Source organism: Nicotiana sylvestris, chromosome 9 (genome assembly GCF_000393655.2).
Source record: "Nicotiana sylvestris chromosome 9, ASM39365v2, whole genome shotgun sequence".
NCBI lineage: Eukaryota > Viridiplantae > Streptophyta > Magnoliopsida > Solanales > Solanaceae > Nicotiana > Nicotiana sylvestris.
The window spans coordinates 37620186-37626531 of NC_091065.1; positions in this window are offsets into that span (position 1 = coordinate 37620186).

Below are 6346 nucleotides of genomic sequence, written 5' to 3' on the forward strand. Positions count from 1 at the left end.
AGCATGTTTATATAAAGCATATAATCAAATTAAGGCATATTAATAGCCTTAGGTCAATCCAGTCATAAACCACATCACGTACACATTACTTTTCACTTAACACAAAAAGACAAATAAGACCAAATCCTAAGGAGTTTTCGTTCACACAAGGTTATGCAAGATACTTACCCTAATAAGCACAAATCAATCCTCTAATATAACCTTTCCTCTAAAAAAATACCTCCGCCCGACTCAAATCTAGCCAAAATAACTCAATAACATCAAACAATGCTATAAGAATGAATTCCAATCAATAACGTCCAATCTTTGCCCAATCCCCAAAGTTAACAAAAAGTCAACCCCATGCCCACACAGTCAAAACCTAAGTCAAAGGGTAGATCCCAACTACCCATAACCACACAAGTCTAAATATATGATTAGATTCCGAAATCAAGTCCAAATCGACCCTCAAATTCCCAATTTTTATTTCTCAAAATATAGTCAAAACCCCCCTAAAATCTTTCCAAATTCCATGATTTAGGTGTAAAAATACATAGAAAATCAAGATATAATATCAAAATCAAGTAAAAATTATTTACCTAATTGTCTTGTGTGAAAATCCTCTTCAAAAATCGGTCCTCTCTAAGTCTAGGGCTCAAAATATGACAAAATGGGTCCAAGTCCCGAAATCCCTTCTAAATGTTAAGTTGCGGAGATCGCAATTGCAACCGGGGGTTCACAATTATGAGCCTTGCAAATGTGATAAATGGCTCGCAAAAGCAAATTGAATCCCTCCGCTTGTGATATTGCAACTGCGACAATGAAGATCCCAAATGTGACCAAGTGTCGCAAATGCGGACCCCTTTGCAATTGCGGATTTGCAAATGCAAAGATGGCATTTACTGCCCCAACAACGCAAATGCTAGGTTTGAGGCACCATCAAAACTGAAGCTTCACCAAACTAGTCCGAAATCAATCTGCTCCTTGGGTACCACACCAAACATCCACACAAGTATATAAATCTCATACGAACTCACTCGCAAGATCAGAATATCAAAATAACATCCGATATCACGAATTAAATACCAAAACGCATCATGCAAGCCTTGAGACTCAAGAACTTTAATATTCACAAACACGTGTCCGATTCCTACCAAATCAACTCGAATGAGACCAATTTTTACACACATGTTCGAAATGATAAAATGAACCTATTCCATATCCCGGAACAACAATCCAAATCCTATAGTCTTAAAGTCAACCCATGGTCAAACTTATGAAATTTCTAAACCTTCAAATTGCCAACCTTCGGTAAAAGAGCCAAATCATCCTAGGAACCTCCAGATCTAAATACGGGTATACGCCTAAGTACAAAATCACCATACAAACCTATTGGAACCATCAAAACAAGAATCTGAGATCGTTAACACAAAAGTCAAACCTTGGTCAACTTCCATAACTTAAGCTTCTAACAATGGAACTAAGTGTTCCAATTCACTCTGAAGCCTTCCCGTAACCAACAACCATCCCCCCTCCCCAAGTTACAAAACAACAACTAATCATGCGAAAATCATCAAATGGATAAACAGTGCTCAAATTCACAAAACGACCGGCCGAGTCGTTACATTCTTCCTCTCCTAAATAAAATTTTATCCTCGAACGAGTTTATAGTCATACTTGAAGTGCCAAAAAGATAAGGATATCTTCTCCACGTATCATGCTCGGTCTTCCACTGCTCCTCCTCGACTAATTGACCTCTCCACTGCACCTTCACTGATGTAATATCTTTAGACCCTTCCGAACCTGTCGATCCAAAATGGCTGCCGGCTCCTCCTCATAAGCCAGATTTCCATCTAACTGTATTGTGCTGAAGTCCAAAACATAGGAATTATCTTCATTATATCTCGGAAGCATAGAAACATGGAATACCATATGAACTCTCAAAACACTAGGAGGCAAAGCAAGTCTATAAGAACCTTCGCCAACTCTCTCCAGCAACTCAAAAGGTCCAATCAACCTCGATCTCAACATGCCCTTATTCCTGAACTTCATCATACCCTCCATGGGTGAAACTCTAAGAAGAACCTTCTCTCCCTCTATGAAAACCACTTCACGAATCTTTTAATCTGCATAACTCTTCTGTCTGGACTGAGCTGTGCGAAACCTTTCCTGAATCAACTTCACCTTCTTCAAAGCATCATGAACCAAGTATATGCCCAATAACCTAGCCTCTTCGGGCTCGAACCATCTAATCGGAGAACGACATCGCCTCTCATTTAATACCTCATATGGAGCTATCTGGATACTAGACTGATAGCCGTTGTTGTGGGCGAACTCCGCTAGAGGTAGAAATTGGTCCCACTGGTCTCCGAAATCAATAGCGCATGCCCTAAACATATCCTCCAAGATCTGAATGGTCCACTCAGATTGTCGGTCCACTTAGAGCCCATTTGGTGAAGCTGCCAAAAACTATTTATTTTTAAAAAGTACTTTTGTTCAAAAGTGCTTTTCGAAGAAGTACTCTTACAAAGTAGCAGTTTGTGTTTGGCCAATTCATTTGAGTAATGCATTTTGTAAGCAAATTATGTTTGGCCAATCTTTCCAAAAAAGTACTTTTGAATATCAAATTACAAAAAAGGACATTAAAGATTCAGGTTGTAATTAGTATTATTTAAAATAGGTATGAATTTAAATATTTATTATAAAGAAATTCAACTAAAATATAAAACATAAAGTAACAATATAAACTAAAAATTCAATTAATATAAATATAGCTATAAAGAAATAATATTGGCTACATGGTATTACTTATCATTTATATTTACATAATGATATAAATATGTCAAAATACATCATTCAATAAAAATTGAAAATCTACTCATATAAATCACTATTTAAAAAAAGAGATCTATTTATAATAGAGAGAATATTCCAAAGAGGAATAGGAGAAAGAGAACAAAAAATGATGAAAATAAAAAAGAGAAGAAAGGTATGGTAGAAAAAACAAGGAAACGAAAAAATTTAAATTAATTGGATAATTTAAAAAATATAAATTTATTGAAAGGATATTTTTGTCTTGAATAAATTGATTTTCTGCTTCTGCTTCTTAGAAGAATCTAAAATTCATAGCTTTTTCATAAAAGCTAAAAAACTGCTTCTGCTGCTGCTCAAAAGCTTCTTTTATCTTGGCCAAAAATCTCAATATTTTCAAGAAGTACTTTTTTGAGCAAAAAAGTGCTTTTGATCTCCAAGAAACTTGGCCAAACAGGCTTTCAACCTGCATGCTCAACTCACGTTGGATCGCCCTCCAAAAGTATGAAGTAAACAGAGTAAATCGGTCTAAGATGATCGAAACAGGTACATGCGAACAATCTCCCTGATATAGATCCTAGCCAATTGATCCGAAGTGTAGGAAGTCATGAACGAAATGAAATGCGCCGACTTGATCAAGGTCCGTGAAAATCCTACCACAAAGTCCATGGTAATGTGCTTTCACTCCTACTCCAGTATATCAATCTTCTGAAGGAAACCACCAGGTTTCTGATCCTCATACTTGGCCTGTTGGCAATTCAAACACCTAAAAATATGCCTAACAATGTCCATCATCCTCCTCCCACTAATAATGCTGCTTTAAGTTGCGATACACCTTCATAGCACCTGGATGAATGGAATATCGCGAACTACGAGTTTCCTAAAGAATCAACTCCCTCAAGCCTTTGACATTAGGAACACAAACTTGACCCTGAAGTCGCGACACACCATCATCACCGATGGTCACCTCCTTAGAATCAATATGCTGCACCTTGTCCTTAAGGACAATCAAGTGGGGATCATCATACTGGCGAGCTTTAATTCACTCAAACAAAGATAATCGAGATAAAACATAAGCAAGGACTCTGCTCGGCTCCGAAATATCCAATCTCACCAACTTGTTGGCCAACACCTGAACATCCATAGCTAAAGGCTTCTTCCCAACTGGAATGAAAGCTAGGCTCCCCATACTCGCTGCCTTCCTACCCAAGGCATCTGCAACTACATTGGCTTTCCTCGGATGATAAAGAATGGTGGTATCATAATCCTCCAACAACTCCAACCCTCTCTGCTGCCTCAAATTCAAATCTTTCATTTTAAACAGATGCTGGAGACTCCGATGATCTATATATACCTCACAAGATACGCCATATAAGTAATGCCTCCAAATCTTGAGCGCGTGCACAATAGATTCTAACTCCAAATCATGCACCGAATAATTCTTCTCATGAGAAGTCAGCTGACGCGAAGCATAGGCTATCATCCTACCATCATGCATCAACACACACTTGAGGCCAACACGTGAAGCATCACAATAAATTGTATATGATCCCGATCCCAAAGGCAAAACCAAAACTGTAGCTATAGTCAAGGCATTCTTGAGCTTCTGAAAGCTCTCCTTACACTCGCCTGACCACCTCAATGGAGAACCCTTCTGAGTTAACTTAGTCAATAGGGATGCAATAGATAAAAAACGCTCCACAAAGTGGAGATAATACCCCACCAAACCTAGGAAACTCCTAATTTCTATAGCGGTAAAAGGTTTGGGCCAACTATAAGCTGCTCATTTTTCTTCAGATCCACCTTAATTCCGTCACTCGACACCACTTGGCCAAAGAATGCCACTGAATCCAACCATACACTTAGATAACTTGACATATAACTTCTTTTCCCTTAGCACCTGGTGCACTATCCTCAAATGCTGCTTGCGCTCCTCCCTACTACGGGAATACACCATGATATCATTAATGGACATAATGAAAAATAGTCTGTATATGGTTGTAACTGTTATGAAATATAACTCAAAGTAGCAATATGGAACAAGGAAATAAAAGCAATTTAGTAAAACATGAACAAGAAATAGAGATAGAGAGAAGGAAGAGATTTTCTTATTCAATTGTGTGTATTTTCCTATCTATTACAAGGCCTTTATATAGGCATGAAAAGTGAAGAAAATATGTCATGGAATATGTCATTGAACATAGAAAATATGTCATTAAGCATTTGAAATGAAGATTATGGAGGAAGAGTAGACATCCACCATAATATGATAATTATCATAACACTCCCCCTTGGATGTCCATAAATAATGTGCCTCGTTAAAACCTTATTAGGAAAAAACCCTATGGGAAAAAAATCCTAATGAAGGAAAAAGAGTACATATATTTAGAAATACGCCTTTTGGTTGCCTCATTAAAAATCTTGCAAGGAAAACCCGGTGGGACAAAACCTTGTAAGGAAAAAAGAGTACACCGTATATTAACTCCCTCTGATGAGAGCATCAGTTCACATCCTTCAGCCTTCGCATCCCAATCTTGTACACTAGTTTCTTGAAGGTTGACATCAGTAGAGATTTGTTGAACAAATCAACCATATTATCACTTGAATGAATCTGTTGCACATTGATATCACCGTTCTTTTAAAGATCATGTGTGAAAAATAACTTTGGTGAAATGTGCTTTGTCTTATCTCCTTTTATGAATCATCCCTTCAATTGGGCTGTGCATGCTGCATTGTCTTCATACAAAATTATGGGTAGTTTGTCACACTTCAAACCACATTTGTCTCGATAAAATATATTATAGACCTCAACCAAATACATTCTCGACTTGCTTCATGAATAGAAATTATCTCAGCATGATTAGAAGAAGTAGCCACGATTGATTACTTAGTCGATCGCCAAGATATGACAGTGCCTCCACATGTAAACACATAGCATGTTTGAGATCAAGCCTTGTGTGTGTCAGATAAATACTCTACATCGGCATAACCAACAAGATCGGGATTGCAATCATTGCCATAAAATAAGCCCACATTTGTAGTCCCTTTTAGATAACACAATATGTGTTTGATTTCACTCCAATGTCTCCTTGTAGGAGCATAGCTATATCTTGTTAAGACATTAACTGAAAATGTTGTGTCATGCCTTTTAGTGTTAGCAAGATACATTAGTGCATCAATTGCACTAAGATATGATACTTCAGGACCAATAAGTTCTTCATTATTTTCATGAGGTCGAAATGGATCTTTATTTATATCGAGTGATCTCACAACCATCGGGGTACTAAATGGATGTACTTTATCCATATAAAATTGCTTTAAAATCTTTTCAGTGTATGCTGAGTGATTGATAAAAATTTCATCTTTCATATACTCAATCTGTAGACCAAGACAAAATTTTGTCTTTCCAAGATCTTTCATTTTAAATTCTTTCTTTAAATAGTTTACTGCTTTAGGAAGCTACCTGGGAGTTGTAATGATATTTGAATCAACAACATACACAAAGATTATAACAAATTCAAATCCAGATCTTTTTATAAAGATACAAGGACAAATT